Source organism: Dreissena polymorpha, chromosome 2 (genome assembly GCF_020536995.1).
Source record: "Dreissena polymorpha isolate Duluth1 chromosome 2, UMN_Dpol_1.0, whole genome shotgun sequence".
Taxonomy (NCBI): Eukaryota; Metazoa; Mollusca; class Bivalvia; order Myida; family Dreissenidae; genus Dreissena; species Dreissena polymorpha.
Genome location: NC_068356.1, coordinates 70,114,304 through 70,131,904, shown reverse-complemented (window position 1 = coordinate 70,131,904; position 17,601 = coordinate 70,114,304). Strand labels below are relative to the sequence as shown.

The following is a 17,601-nucleotide window of genomic DNA, read 5'->3' as shown; positions in this document are numbered from 1 at the left end:
TGTACGTGTTCTTACTTTAATTGCTGCGATTGTATACATGAGTACTGTATATGTGCACACATTGTTGTTGTTACGCCTTGTACGTATTATTACTTTGTAAGAACACATTTTTTTTTTGCGTTTGAAGATTATGTTTTATGTAGGTCTACAGTAGTCACGTCAAATTTAATAGTATTCTGTGTAATGCAATGCTATTAGATATATAAGTTTTTTATGAGCTGACAATATGCTACTGGTCGTTTTCATGCTATAATAAACACAGTCATACACAATTAAGAGCACACACACGCGCGCAGACACATACACGCTATACTCTGCTATTTTTTGTTAAATACATACACACATCCACTGAAAATATTTTTGTTACATACATAGACACTTCATTAAAAAAAAGGCCATTACGGCTGTCTAAACTTTTGATTTTCGTGTTTTTAGACTGCCATAGAGTGGCGTCTCTTAATACATACTAAACAGTTTAAAATTATATTCTAGTTTTGCTTGGTAAACCGTAGCGGCAATTTAGCGTGCACTAGGTTGCCACAATGTACGGGAACTTTTTATGAATGAAATAAAATTATGAACACATGCATACACACACGAACTTATGTAGGTCTACAGTAGTCACGTCAAATTTAATAGTATACTGTGTAATGCAATGCTATTAGATATATAAGTTTTTCATGAGCTGACAATATGCTATTGGTCGTTTTATGCTATAATAAACACAGTCCTACACAATTAAGAGCACACACACGCGCGCAGACACATACACGCTATACACTGCTATTTTTGTTAAATACATACACACATCCACTGAAAATATTATTGTTACATACATAGACACTTCATTAAAAAAAAGGCCATTACGGCTGTCTAAACTTTCGATTTTCGTGTTTTAGACTGCCATAGAGTGGCGTCTCTTAATACATACTAAACAGTTTAAAATTATATAGTTTTGCTTGGTAAACCGTAGCGGCAATTTAGCGTGCACTAGGTTGCCACAATGTACGGGAACTTTTTATGAATGAAATAAAATTATGAACACATGCATACACACACGAACATAATAAGTACACTATGATTAATACAATTATTAAAACTCCACATATGACTAAAAGGAAATAATTAAGTATTTTGTTTCTTTTCAGTTGTTTGCATTAAATATTATCTTGAAATAGTGATTTATGATTATATTTACTGACTTGTATATGCTATTTTTATTTTTATTCAGTTCATTTTAGATGTCGAAAGGATACCCTAAAATGTTCACTTTAGTGAATATAGTCGTTTATTATTTTTCTCTTACTCTTGTGATTATTTTTCTTATTTCTTCGTTTCTATGGAATATTCATCTTTTTGTTTCCATAATTTGTGTTTTCTTTTTTTCGTTGTTTGTATGTATGGATATCTTATCTCTTATAATAGAAAGCAACTGGACTTAAAAAAAATAAATAAAGATCAACCGGACAAGCACACACACATTATCATTTACAACACCCTTCACCATTTTAAATGATTACATTATGTACTTTAAATGTAAAAGGGCTAAACAATAAAGATAAACGCATAAAAATCTTCAAATGGTTAGACGAAAAAAAAAATAGTATATGCCTAATACAGGAAAGTCACTTGACACATACTTTAGCACAAACCTTTAAAGATGAATGGGACGGAGAAATCTATCTCAGTGGACAACATACTAATAAACAAGGCATTGCCTTTCTGATAAAAAGTAACATAGGGATCACAGTTGATAACCTTAACGAAATAATAATTGGCAGACTAGCAAGTATAGATATAAAAATACATGAAACACAACTAACATTAATCAACGTTTACGGTCCTAACATAGATGACTCCACATTTTACGAAACATTACAATCCATTATAATTAATAACCAAGATAAAAATATTATAATCGGTGGTGATTTCAATACTGTCCTGAACCCAGTATTAGATAAAAAGAATGGAAACCTTTATACTCATCCTAAAAATAGAAATATTTTAAATAACATAATTGAAAACTACAATATGATAGATATCTGGCGTACAGTACACCCAAACGAAAGCAAATTCACCTGGCACTCAAACACAAAACCAACAATATTTTGTAGACTAGACTATTTTTTAATATCTGAATCTCTTTGCAACATTATTGACACATGTAACATAAAACCAGGATTTATGACTGATCACTCTCTAGTTGAACTTAAACTGCATAATATACAACCTGAAAGAGGCCCAGGATACTTTAAAATTAACAACAGCATCTTATTGGATACACAATATCAAACACAAATAAAACAGGAAATATTAAATACAGTTCAAAATAATAAAGATGCAAACCCAAACACCTTATGGGAAGTAATTAAAGGAAATATACGTAACACAACAATTAGATACACATCATTTAAACAAAAAGAAACACACAAACTTGAAACTGAAACCATCAAAACCATTGAAACACTTGAAAAACAATTGCATCAAACAAACACAAATGATACCACCGACATTGAAAATGAAATAACATTTAAAAAACAAATATTAGATGGAATCTATCATACACGTCTCAATGGAATAATACTAAGAGCGCGTGCACAGCATGTAGAACACAATGAGAAAAATACAAAATACTTCGCAAACATTGAAAAACGTAGAAGTGAACAAAAAACTATACACAAATTAGTAGTCAATGGCAAAGATATAACAAACATGACTCAAATACTAGAAGAACAACGTTTATTTTTCGAAACCTTCTATAAACGAAAACATGTTGAAAACAACACCATTTTTAAAAATACACATCATGCTTTAAACGAAGAGGAAAAACAACTGTGCGACGGATTGCTTAATGAATATGAATGTGGATTAGCCCTAAAAGATATGCAAAATAACAAAAGCCCAGGATCTGATGGCATCACAATCGAATTTTATAAAATATTCTGGAATGATATAAAAACACATCTAATTAATTCACTAAACTATTCATTTAACAACGAAAACTTAACTACGCTACAAAAACAAGGTATTATATCACTTATTCCAAAACCTGGAAAAAACTTAGAATCCTTATCAAACTGGCGCCCGATTAGTTAACTAAACAATGATTATAAAATTGCAACTAAAAGTATAACAAACATTATAAAAAAAAGTATTACCAGCAATCATTTCAAGATCTCAATCTGGTTTCATAAAGGGACGTTACATTGGTGAAAACGTTCGTCTTATCCAAGAATGCATAAACTATTTCAACAATTCAAATAATCCTGGTCTAATATTCTTTGCAGACTTCGAAAAGGCATTCGATTCGCTTGATCATTCATTTATGTTCCCTTGCTTAGAAAATATGAACTGTGGTGAAAGTCTCATTCAATGGGTCAAACTATTCTATACCGATATTAACAGTTTAATCATTAACAATGGCTTCTTTTCAAACAGTTTTAACATCGAACGAGGGGTTCGACAAGGATGTCCACTCTCATCATCGCTATTTATTATCTGCATCGAGTATCTATCACATCACATCCAATCAAATAAACACATAAAAGGCATATCACTAGAACCTGACGAAGAAATCAAACAGTCCCTATTTGCTGACGATGCAACTTATTTTTTAAACGACAATTACGATTCTTTCCATAACCTAATAGAATCGCTAACCCTTTACGGAATGACATCGGGTCTGAAATTAAACAAAAGTAAATATACTGTGCTACGAGCAGGAAAATTAAAACAAAGTAATGTCCTATATAAAAAAGAAATGAAATTTAATTGGACATCCGATGAAGCCACAACGTTAGGAATTACTTTCACAAATAATGAAAAAGATACAGTTCTTAAAAACATACTACCTAAATTACAGAATTTTAAAAACTGCTTAAAATCATGGCATCACCGTAAACTTACACTTATCGGAAAAAACACAGTATTGAAAACGTTTGCACTTCCTAAATTAATTTATGTATTAACAGTCCTCCCAAATCCACCAAATGATATTATTAACGATATAAAATCAGCAATATTTAATTTCATATGGGACGGTAAGCCTGATAAAATAAAACGAACTCAGTTAATTCAATCTGTAGAAAATGGAGGTATCCAATTAACGAACATTGACTCATTCTTGAATGCAATCAAATGCAGCTGGGTTAAAAGATACCTAGACAATGCCAATACAAGTAAATGGAAATTATTCTATCAGAAAATCCTAAAAAAATATGGTGACTCCTTACTCTTTGAATGTAACATCAGCAAATCTATCTTACATGAAATTGCAAACGAAAACATATTTCTGTCTGATGTTCTATCAGCATGGTGTGATGTCACGCATAACCTAGAAACCCAAACAAGCAGTAAAACTATTCTATGGAACAATAAAGACATAACTTCAATTAATAAGACGTTTTTCTATAAAGATTGGTTTGAACGAAGCATTAAATATGTCGACCAATTATATGACTACAGAATTAAGGATTTCTACTCTTTTAATGATATATGCTACATATACGGAATACCTTCAAATAATTTTCTGAAGTACTACACATTAATCAAAAGCATACCCATACATATTAAATCTGTAATCAATACAAATAATACACCATGTACTCAAACAACATTCGTAGAAAATATACTTGGAAGAAAAAACAAAACAAATAAAATATTTTACACACTACAAATTAAAAACCCTACAGAAAACTCAAAAACCCAAAATAAATGGCAAGTCCTTTTCGGAGTACATGAACTTAATTGGAAACACATATTTACCATGCCATATAAAGCAACTATTGAAAGCACTCTGAGAAATTTTCAATATAAAAACATACATAGAATTATAGCTACAAATAAATACCTCTTTAAATGCAAATTATCTAACTCAAATCTGTGTGACTTCTGCAGTGAAAACATCGAAACTATAGAACACCTGTTTTGGGAGTGCAAACACATCCAGCCTATTTGGAATCATTTAACATCTTTTCTTGAACAACAGCAACTAAACGTTAAATTATCTTTCTTAAATGTAAGTTTCGGAATTTACTCATTGAAATCAAAAGATTGTAATAATATTGTGAATTTTATTCTTATAATGATGAAATTGTTCATCTTTAACTTGAAGTTCAAAAAACAAGTACCAAATTTTAATTGTTTTATCCATAGTCTTAAACTTAAAGTCCAGATTGAGAAAGAAATAGCCCTCAGTAATGACACATTACAAAACTTTGAACAAAAATGGAATCGGATTAAATTCTCATGATGCTTGTCCACTTATATACATTTCACTCTAATGTAAGTTATCTTTCTAAAATATTTTTGTATGTTTTTTTTTCAATCTTATAAGATCATTTTGAATATACAACGAAACACACAAGTCCAGTATGCTTTCTTCCGACTTTATACAACTCATCATTTTTCATAACAATTCTTCTATTATTTTTTTCTTTTCTCTTTAAAAAAAAATACATATTAACATATCTTGTATAACATGTCTGAACTTTATTGCTTTGTACAATCACTATGTTGTATATATTCATGTATACATTGTATGTATTATATTGAATAAAAAAAAAAAAATGAGCACGTTGTGCTCACGTGAGCTAAAAAGAAAGCTGATTCTTTGACCTCAACACTCAAAAAGTTATGCCCCGCACATGGACATTCATTCAAGGGCAATAACTCCTTAAATCCAGAAGAGATAGTTATCGTTTCTGTACCATGTACGTTCCATTAAAGCCCCGTTTCGCGTTGATATCCGTTCAATACTTTCCGAGTTACACTCCGTACACGAAGCAATCAACATTATGCTGACGGGATAGTAGGACGGGCGATGCGATTACTGTATGCCGCCCATCTGGGCATAGATAATTGAACGGCAGTTTCTAATGTTTATTTTCATTCACGCCATTCAACAAAAATCCCGAACATATTTATTAAAAGCTTAACATGAACGATAGTTAGGGTAGAATAAATTAGGGACCGTTGTCCGGACTGTCAAAATAATGATGGAAAATTTGTCCTGGCGGTCAGAATAACACTTGAACCAAATGCCCACCTTAGTGTAGGAACCATAGTGCACCAGATTCGATGTTCGGGACTCTGTTTGTACTGGATATTTGTAGTTTAAATGCCAATGTATTTAAATATACGTAATGATATGATAAGTAGAAGATTAACCGTGATAACTGCTTGAGAATACACATAACAAATGCAGACAATTATATTTAATAAACGATTTATTCATCATCGGTCTTGTTTGACCTTTCTTTATACTTATAATAATACAATATTTCGTATAAAATATTTTCGTCCTTTGTATGGGCATCTGTAAGCTTGCTCATTTTCCTTATGACACAGTATTGCTTGCTACTTTCATATGAAAATTAATATTGTGTTGTAAAGTGACATTTGAACCATAAACTTTAAATAATTTATTTTTAAATACTGGTGTTTATTTTCAAATCGTGTTAACTGGCTTCAATTACTAGCGACATCGTCACATACGTAACACATTAATTAATAATACACTGTAATTACACCACTTCTAAACAGATTGAATATCTGACGTTATAAAAGCCGCAAATTGATTATTTTATATATACAACTACCTGTGTATACTTTAGTATTTAACCCATTTTTGCCTAGTGGAATCTTCCATCGTTCTATATTGGATCAATTTATTTCCAAAATAAGGGATGTCTAGTATATTTATTCATATATTTAGAATATTTCTTACAGAAATTCCTTTAAGCATACAGCGCAGACCCAGATGAGACGCCGCATCATGCGGCGTCTCATCTGGGACTACGCTGTTTGCGAAGGCCTTTTTTTCTAGACGCTAGGCATAAATGGGTTAATTGTCACGATGACACTAGCCGTTAGCATCAATAAGCATCAACAATCGGGATCATGAGTTTGTGCATTAATATTTATCAGTGTCATTAAAACCACCACGCAAGTCAATCTAGTGCTGGTGTTTGTATAATTTCAACACAATGCAACACTATGTCCAACAGGCAATTAGTCGCGCCTCTACTCTTTACCAATATTAGATAAGAAGCAATCCTTTTGGCCACAAAAACGTGCTCCTTCTCCTTATGTCGTGTCCTGCAACAAAACTGTTTTGTTTCATTTCCCTTTTCTGCATATTTTTGTTTGTTAAAGTTTTCCTTCTCTGCATCTGTCTGTTCGTCACCGTTCCCTTTCTTCGGATCTGGTTCTTGGTTAAATGGACCACGACCTATCAACACCCCTAGAGAACTGATCACACACACGTGGTGGCTACCAAATACATCTAACGTGTATAACTTCTGTGTCTTGTTGCTCAAAGAAGAGCTTATCCGCTTCAAGTCCAGTTTTTGCTCGTCCGAACGTCCGCCCGTCGGCAGCAAGTTGTTTCCATTGGCGTCCAACACAATCAGATCATCGTCCTTGTTCAAATATTGATCTCGAACTGCACTGAGCTTTGCAATGAAGCTGACACAGTTATCTTTAATCATCTTTATCAAGTATTACCGGATCACATTCAATTACAAATACGCACACATATATGTCCTGTTTATAGTATAGTAGAACGTTAACTTAAAATAAAATATATCCAATATTTTTTTTGTCCAAAACTATAACGTTTAAAACTTTTGAATGTCTGTACTTCGATTACAGTGATTTCCGTTTCTTCGATGCGCATCTGCTCGCAATACAATGTGGCTCAATCGATATCATAACAATGTCAGTCTTAAGTGACTCACTCTCGCTTTCCGTTTTCTCTTGAACTTTATATTTGCAAGTTACAAGCTGGCTATATTTCTTGATATAATGCATGATAACATATCGCATGTTGGGATATTGGAACGTTTATCGATAAATGCAATCAAGGGTTGACTCTTATGAATATTTTCAGATAAGTGGTCGCTCTTGTCAATAATCAGTATCATATTTGTGAATAATAAAATGTTACTACATTTTCATTGTTTCGACAGTATTCAACTTATCGATAAGTTATTGAATACCTATTAATTATTGATATCTTTTTATAAAAACAAATGTACATTTTATAAAGATTTCGCATGAACAAAAAATGGTTACTAAACCAAATAATGCCGAGAATGACATTTTCATTCCGCATTCATCATATAAATAAGTATGTACTCGTATATGTTATTTTATATTTGTGCGATAAAACAACAATGGAGTTAAAAGATGTAGTTCTGGTATACTGGAAATGCATCTGATGGAAAATTAAAAGTAACACACGAAATACCGTGCACTGTTTTTAGTCGAATGGCTCTTTGCAGATAGAACGATCTATGTAAACGTAAATTGTAAGATAGCAGATTATATTAATCGTTCGATGAAGCAAATACTTTGCTTTGAGCAATTTTCTCAACAAAATCTGATTGGATGAATGAGCAGGCCGACAGGGGGGCCAAGGAGGGCCTCTTGAGGGGGCCGTAGATGCTAGAGAACCCCTGGCACCTACTGAGATCTACTCCCTGACAAAGAAATTTGTAGTGGGTGGAGTGGAATCATCGGGCCGACAATTTGTCTTCATGTCGACATACTTTTACCAGACCCGCGAAAACCCTAAGAGGCCGCCTGACAGATACTCAGCAAGCATTGTGCTTGACAGAGCCATCACGCACCTGAGGATAGGAACCACCCTATTACCACCCTGTGGCGCGGGAAAGTAATGTCCTCGGTATAGACCCAGCATGTCCTAGGTGCCAGGAATCCCTCACTGCGCCCCACATGCTGCTGCACTGTCCTAACCATAGGCACAGAGGAACCACCTCGAAGCTGCATTGCACTCCCCATGGACTAGTTTTAACTTTTCCAACGTGCTAGACCCCAAGGGAGCAGCTAGGGGCCCGGTCTACTCTGCCCTCGCCAAATACCTTCTGTATTGTCAGATAACTGACAAAATCTAGATCATTGGGGGAGGGAGATCAGCCAACACCAACCAATTATCCAGTCTTGTGACTGTCTTCCTTTAAAACTGTGTATTGTTTGCACAAAACTGACGCGATCTAGTAATTGGTGTTGGATTTGGTGTCTCTTTTACACAACTTTTATTTTAGTTTTTAATGGGTTTATTGTTCTAAAACCCCGCCCTTTCTAAATCAGGCCAATGGTATTGAACCTGGTCTTCTTTATTTTAATACATTTTTATGAGAGTATGACGTTAGTCCACCATTTACATTATTCAGTTTCTTAATATATACATATTTTATGGCAGTTTTTATTTAAAAGAAAGGACGAGGCTGACCAGTAATCTGGGTATGTTGGCTGCATTGCACCCCTCCCTTCCCCTCTGACACCCCCCCTTCTCCTTCAAAACTCGAAGAGCCATGTCAGACAGGAGTGCACGGTGCAGGGTCATGTACACCTTGCAATACCATTTTATCCCTTAAGGTTTTTTTTCAATTTATGGGATTATTGTAACTCTCCTATTAAGCGGTATATTAACAATCATAACAAATAAAGTACTGTTGTACAATTTTTATCTAAATCTTGAGAAACTTACTAATTTTGTATAATAAGTATATAAGGTGCTCTTGTACCTTTTCTCTTAACTTGCATCATCCCCTATATATCAATTTCTATAGTATGGATGCTAGCTTTTTGTGGGTTATTTCCGGCATTGTTGTATGAGTTGGTCCTTACCAATCCCACATATTTCTAGAATATTTCAGTATATTAAACATTAGAGTGTATTATCTCTTTCTTTTTATTTATTAATCACCATGTGTAGTTTTCTTAGTTCCATTTACGGTGCACTACCTCTAGTCTAGGGGACAAAACCATCAATACTTCTCCATACAAAATTATCTCCCATACACAAACCCAAGTTGATTTGCCCCTGCTGGAAATCCCCCACCCCACCACACCTACCTACACTTCCAAACTCCTTCTTTTAACCCCCCAGGGTGGCAACTTGTTTTTTACCTATCGATAACTGCATATAATATTGTACATTCTTTACATAATCTGCTTTTATGTATAAACATTGTTTGTTTTGTCAAATGTTTAACTGTATAGTACACTGTTTTACCTTTGATTTTTATGTGGCCCTAAAGAGGTAACCGTTTGGCGACACGAAAGTTATTTCCTGTATATATATAAATATTACCATTAAATTTCTTTTAAATATTGTCTTAACGCCACTCTTGGGGGACGTCCTTCTTTCATAGCCTAATCCTCTATAAGTTCCATACAGAGAGGGTCTTAGGTTGGAGCATCACGGCTATATCCCCTGTCTGCAAGTGTTCAACATTGTGCCACACTTACAAATACATGCTAATCTTAATACTAAAAATATAATTTATAACTATATTGCATTACCAATCTCAATTGTTTGTTAGAAACTATTTAATTGCATGTTAACATGCAAATCCCCTTCTTTTTTTTTTCTTATGAGAGATATTAAAACAGGCTCTACCTTCCCCTATTAATGAATGTTAACAAATCTCTATATCTTACCATCGCTTAGAGCTCCTAGCATAACATGTAACACAAACACCAAATTACACCTATCTATAGGTTTATTATGTATGTAGAAATATAGTGGCAATGTTGAATCACTTTGTGATCTGAAAAAACTAAAATATTAATAATGTTTGCATATATTATACATATCACACTTTCGTGTAATCTTTTCTCTCCCAAGAAACATTAAATTAAAAATATTATTATGTTAATTTTAACAATAAAACCACAGATCACAAAGTCTAAAGACTCCAACAAACCAATTGCAGTATTTACTGTACGATGGGTCTAGTAATGATGATGCCACATACAACAGTATGTGTGTTTTCACCATCTTTACTTATGAAAATTGGGCTATTCTCTCTCTCTCTCCTTAAAAAAAACAACAACAACAAAAAAAACACAAACATATAATAAAAACATCATACTAATATTAATAATTAATAAGAATAGTAGCATAAAATAAACAAGTCACGAATTTCTTTAAAAGTTCTTTTGGATGTAATTATCCTTTTTCTTTCATTTAAACTATTACTGTTTACTTTTTGTAAAGTGCAATGTCAAGGTCGTCCGCCGTGGGAAAATTTCTATTTTGAAACGGAATGACCTACTTGTAATTCTTAACATGAAATTTCGGTCAATCAGCGCCATCGTTTTAAAAGTCTATCAACGAATAAAAACGCCGCTTGTTAACAGCGTTAGGCTCAGCCAGTGTAAGGTGGCAGGGGATATATCAGTGAAAGGGGGTCCATGAAAATTACATATCTTTAGGGTAGGTGTTACCTATGGTTTTTAAAAATCAATTAGGTATTTATAAGATGTATTTCTTGTGTTAGGTTGTAGAAAGAATGTCTCAAAATTTTGGAAAAAAACAACATAAAACTAGCCACAGCTCCCTAGCAAGGAAATTTTGAATCTTCAAAAAGGAGGTTTTCACTTTTGTCGGAAGTCAATATTTCACGCTGCAGAAACAGAACAAAACTTTGAAGGTAAATTTTGAAAAATCTAAACGTATGGGAGACACCTTTCTAGGTAAATAAACAAAGCACAGGGATGAAATTAATGAGAAATGTAGCCAAAACTAGGATTGCATTCTGTTTGAATGTTCTGTGCATGCCATGAAATGGGTCAAATTTCTCAATTTTTCATTAAAAATGAGGTGGGTGGGAGGAAAGATCAAGGGCCATAGTTTCCCAAGTGAAGAAGCCAGACTTGTCTTTGGTTGTATTTTCAATGTATATTGCCTATGTTATGACACTGACACAAAAAAGGCTTTCTTGTGTCACTTTCTGTTTTGATGCAATGGATTTGACTGTTTGCGGCCTTTCGGAACTCGAAATTTGGTCAAAAATATATCCCCTGCCCCCTAAAGCTATTTTTTAAACTACTACATTTTTATTAAAGCACCGCACCAACATTGCAAAGTTTTAAATTTGTATAAGTGGTACAGCCCAGTAAAATCGGGCTGTCCATTTTATGGCCGTTTTCGACCTTTTAAATGTTAATTGACAAGTAATTATATATATATATATATATATATATATATATATATATATATATATATATATATATATATATATATACTTAACATTTTTGTAAAAAAATGTCTTAACTGTCTACTAAAATGTATTATAAAATCCAAAATTTTAATGTATATGTAAAAATAAAACATGTTCCATTGCTATGGAAATAACTAATTGAGTTTTTCATAACGTAATTGATATGCTCAAATTTGAATAAAGACTTTAAAACTACATTTGAAGTACAGGCCATGGTTTATTTCAGAAAAGAAAGTTAAGTTATAAAGTTACTGTTTGTATCTTGTTCTTTGTACATTTTTTGGTGTAGAATCTGTTCACTATGTCTTCTATATTATGAAATCTCTTTAATATGTACCGGTATTATGAATATCCGAACTTGATGTGTGGATGTATATATAGATGTCCTGTTAGAAATAAGATTGAAACTGACAATGTAAAGTGTAATAAAGATGATTTAAACACAGAAAACCTGGTTTTTATCGTTGTTTCTTTGGTAACCACGGCAACAGATCAATCACATGTGTATACCAAATGATTATTGTCAAAAAAAAGGTATCACCAGTTCACATGGCAAATTGTGTATTAATTGGACTGTTAAAACTAATGTAACATGTAATGCAAGTGAAGTAGGTACATTCAGCATAATCAGGCCTTTTTTGGGGAAGAATCTGTTCACTATGTCTTCTATATTATGAAATTTCTTTAATATGTATTATCAATATCCGAACTTAACAAAAGTACAAATGATATGTGAATGTATATATATATATGTCCTGTTAGAAATAAGATTGAAACTGACAATGTAAAGTGTTATAAAGATTATTTAAACACAAAAAACTTGGCTTTTATCATTGTTTCTATGGTAACTATGGCAACAGATCAATCAAAATGTGTTTACGGTATGATTACTGTAAAAAAATGTGTGACCAGTTCACATTGCAAATTGTGTATGATTGGACAGTTAAAACTAGTGTAACATGTAATGCAAGTGAAGTAGGTACATTTAGCATAATCAGGCCTAAACAAGTCAGCAATGGGATATATAACCTCATCAAACAATGCAGCACAGAAAGGGTTAAGCAGTGTGCTCGGGCAATGGTTTATTAACCGAAGTCCCGAGGGTAAACAACTCCATTAGTCAGGGATAAACAAACCACCCAAATATTTACAAAATTTATCTGTATTAACAATTTTGCTTGACCAATACAAGCATACCCAGCCTTGTGTCAACTATACTATTCTTTAATCTCTCCATCATCGATAAGCTTATTTGTACATATATGCACTTTGTGACTGTCATGTTTCAATAAAGTAATCCCAAAATATTCCACCTACAAATTCCTACCATAACGCGACAAAGTTAATTCTTATAGTTATGGGTGGCGCAAGAAAATTTACCAAAGAACATAGACTCCATAAATATATGTATCAAAGAAAAATTAATGGTAATTGTACTACGAACTTTCGCTTAAAAAACATAATTGTATGAATTTTCATTTGAGCTATTATCTGCACAATATAAGAACATTGTGTGTAGGCTCTGCACAACAAAAATACAGAGGAAAATAACTTCATAAACACTTAAGAGAGTAATATTTCTTTCATTCTCATCTCACCGACAATGGTCTCTGTAGATCTATGAAGTTTCATTTTCATATTAAAATGTTATGGTGTTAGGCACAATAAACAAAGAGAAACATCTATGTAAATACTGAACAAGAGGGCCATGGGCCCTAAGACGCTCACCTGAGACCCAAAGGAACTAAACTATTCTGGTAAGGTGGAGTTAAAAATAATAAAAGTACTTCATACAGACGAGCTTACATACTTAACTTGTGCTTTATAAGTCGATTATTGAGTGTACAATCTTCAAAAGAGGACGAGTGCTGAGAAGACAGGCGGAAGTACAGACTTAGTGTGCTCTATTATTAAAAAACGTTTTCACTGTTTTTCCATTCAAAGTTATTTAGAACAATGATACTCTGATTTTCAAGTAATACTGCATTTCACATATCATACATGACGTACGTCTGTATATAAAATTAATTAGAATAATGGTATTTCTGACTTTCACATAATACTGTATTTCACATATCATCCATGTAGGCCTACATGACTTTTGTAAATCAATCTGTATTTATGATTTAAAATGAAATTTCATACTTCATTTAAGAGTTAAATTTTGTTAATTATTCACATTTGTAAGTGTTGTTTGTAAACACTTCCTCTACGCTTCTACTCTTTATTTACTACCAAAGCAAAACTAAAATGCATTTTATTATTTCATTGTGAAATTTATTCTCAAATACAAGCTGCATTTAATATCATAAGTATCGCAAATAGTTGGTTTTAAGTACATTTTCTCTATCTCTTTAATACATGAACAAAGTACATCTGTGATATGATATGTGTACATGTAGACACGATAGTTTTTTGTCAATAAATGTTCGACAGTAAAGTTGGAGAATATTTCAATCTATTTTTTATTGCTGTAAAGGATATTTTTACGTACATATCTTTACTTTTTCTTCTTGATATTCATAATATACACTGGGACTTTGCGATAGTTGTAAGTTAAATAATAGCCATATTAGGTAAGTTCAATCAGGCATCACTGTACTTAAAGCTAAGAAATATGAAATATCACGCCCATTAAATATATATATATATATTGTATAAACCTTTTTTGAAATATATTAGTACATAAGTTTTCTATTTCAAGAGCTTGTTGTAATCTGTTCTTTTTATGCAATCAGCATGCTGATTTTTATACGAAAATAAATGCATGACACATGTATTTATGTGTTTATCTCTATATTGATACCACTGTATACCAATTGCTGTTCCATGCTGTTCAATGCAAAAGGGATGTAAACAAGGGGTTAGGCATCAAGCAACTGTCAGAGATAATGAGGTACCTGCTGTGGCTAATGGTTATTTCATTGGTCTGCGGTCATTAAATTACATGCAACAAAATGTGTGAAAAGTGGCCAGCACAGGAATTTGGAGTAAACTGTTATATACAGTTGTTTCTCCCCTAAGTAATTTTCTGTGAAATCATTATTACTACTTACATTTTTGAGATTATTTAATAAAGGGTTTTCAGATGGCAAAAATACGTTTGTTGCACTTCATCCCCAACCAATCATCAACATAATAATCCTCTGTTATTATGGCCATGTTTTTCAAATGTTCACGACTATTTTCAAACAATTCCGAGGTTTCCACATAACCAATGTTTTGACAAAATTTCATGATGATTAGGCAAAAATGTGACTTCTAGAGTGTTCACAAGCTTTTATACTATATAAATATAAGGAAACAGACCCCTCTGGCAGCCATGCTTTTTTACCGATCTGAACCATTTTCAAAATTAACCGTCGTATCCAGGAAACAAATGTTCTGACCAAATTTCATGAAGATTGGACCAAAAATGTGACTTCTAGAGTGTTCAAATGTTTTCAATATATATACATATAGAGAAAACTGCCCCGCCCCCTGGCGGCCATGTTTTTTCACCGATCTGGACCATTTTCGAACTCATCCGAGATATCAATAAAACCAATGTTTTGACCAAGTTTCATGATGATTGGGCAAATAGTGTGACTTCTAGAGTGTTCACAAGGTTTCTATATAGCCATATAAGGAATACTGCCCCGCCCCCTGGTGGCCATGTTTTTCAACGGACCTGAATTTTTTTTTAGCTCAACCAACATATCATTAAGACAAACATTTTGGCAAAGTTTACATGAAGATTTGGCATCAAATGTGACTTCTAAAGTGTTCAAGGGTTTTTCTATTTTTTTACCTAGTGACCTAGTTTTTGACCCAGTTTCGAACTCAGTCGAGGTATCATCGGGAAAAATGTTCTGACCAAGTTTCATGAAGATCGGATAAGAAATGTGGCCTCTAGAGTGTTCACAATGCAAATGTTGACGACGAACGCAAGACGCACGCACAACGGACAAAAGGCGATCCCAAAAGCTCACCATGAGCACGTTGTGCTCAGGTGAGCTAAAAAGAAAGCTGATTCTTTGCCCTCAACACTCAAAAAGTTATGCCCCGCACATGGACATTCATTCAAGGACAATAACTCCTTAAATCCAGAAGAGATAGTTATCGTTTCTGTACCATGTACGTTCCATTAAAGCCCCGTGTCGCGTTTATAACCCGTTCAATACTTTACGAGTTACACTCCGCACACGAAGCAATCAACATTGTGCTGACGGGATAGTAGGACGGGCGATGCGATTACTGTATGCCGCCCATCTGGGCATAGATAATTGAACGGAAGTTTCTAATGTTTATTTTCATTCACGCCATTCAACAAAAATCCCGAACATATTTATTAAATACTTAACATGAACGATAGTTAGGGTGGAATAAATTAGGGACCGTTGTCCGGACTGTCAAACTAATGATGGAAAATTTGTCCTGGCGGTCAAAATAACACTTGAACCAAATGCCCACCTAAGTTAGAAAAAGTGTTGGAACCATAGTGCACCAGATTCGATGTGCGGAACTCAGTTTGTACTGGATATTTGTACTTTAAATGCCAATGTATTTAAATATACGTAATGATATGATAAGTAGAAGATTAACCGTGATAACTGCTTGAGAATACACATAACAAATGCAGACAATTATATTTAATACACGATTTATTCATCATGGGTCTTGTTTGACCTTTCTATATACTTATAACAATACAATATTTCATATAAAATATTTTCGTCCTTTGTATTGGCATCTGCAAGCTTGCTCATTTTCCTTATGACACAGTATTGCTTGCTACTTTCATATGAAAATTAATATTGTGTTGTGAAGTGACATTTGAACCATAAACTTTAAATAATTTATTTTTAAATACTGGTGTTTATTTTCAAATCGTTTATTCACGTGTTAACTGGCTTCAATTACTAGCGACATCGTCACATAAATAACACATTTATTAATAATACACTGTAATTACACCACTTCTAAACAGATTGAATATCTGACGTTATAAAAGCCGCAAATTGATTATTTATGTATACAACTACCTGTGTATGCTTTAGTATTTAACCCATTTATGCCTAGTGGAATCTCCTATCGTTCTAAATTGGATCAATTTATTTCCAAAATAAGGGATGTCTAGTATATTTATTCATATATTTAGAATATTTCTTACAGAAATTCCTTTAAGCAAACAGCGCAGACCCAGATGAGACGCCGCATCATGCGGCGTCTCATCTGGGACTACAGGGTTTGCCGAAGGCCTTTTTTTCTAGACGCTAGGCATAAATGGGTTAATTGTCACGATGACACTAGCCGTTAGCATCAATAAGCATCAACAATCGGGATCATGAGTTTGTGCATTAATATTTATCAGTGTCATTAAAACCATCACGCAAGTCAATCTAGTGCTGGTGTTTGTATAATTTGAACACAATGCAACAATATGTCCAACAGGCAATTAGTCTCGCCTCTACTCTTTACCAATATTAGATAAGAAGCAATCCTTTTGGCCACAAAAACGTGCTCCTTCTCCTTATGTCGTGTCCTGCAACAAAACTGTTTTGTTTCATTTCCCTTTTCTGCATAT

General features: G+C 33.3%; 1 long non-coding RNA gene across 1 annotated transcript; it reads right to left on the bottom strand.

Moving 5' to 3' along the window:
* Positions 1 to 5,866: 5,866 nt before the first annotated feature.
* Positions 5,867 to 17,275, bottom strand: LOC127867520 (uncharacterized). The gene is made up of 2 exons (XR_008043533.1): positions 17,060 to 17,275; positions 5,867 to 6,599 (listed from the first exon to the last, which is right to left on the bottom strand). It is a non-coding gene; the product is annotated as an uncharacterized LOC127867520 (long non-coding RNA).
* Between the last annotated feature and the right edge of the window lie 326 nt (positions 17,276 to 17,601).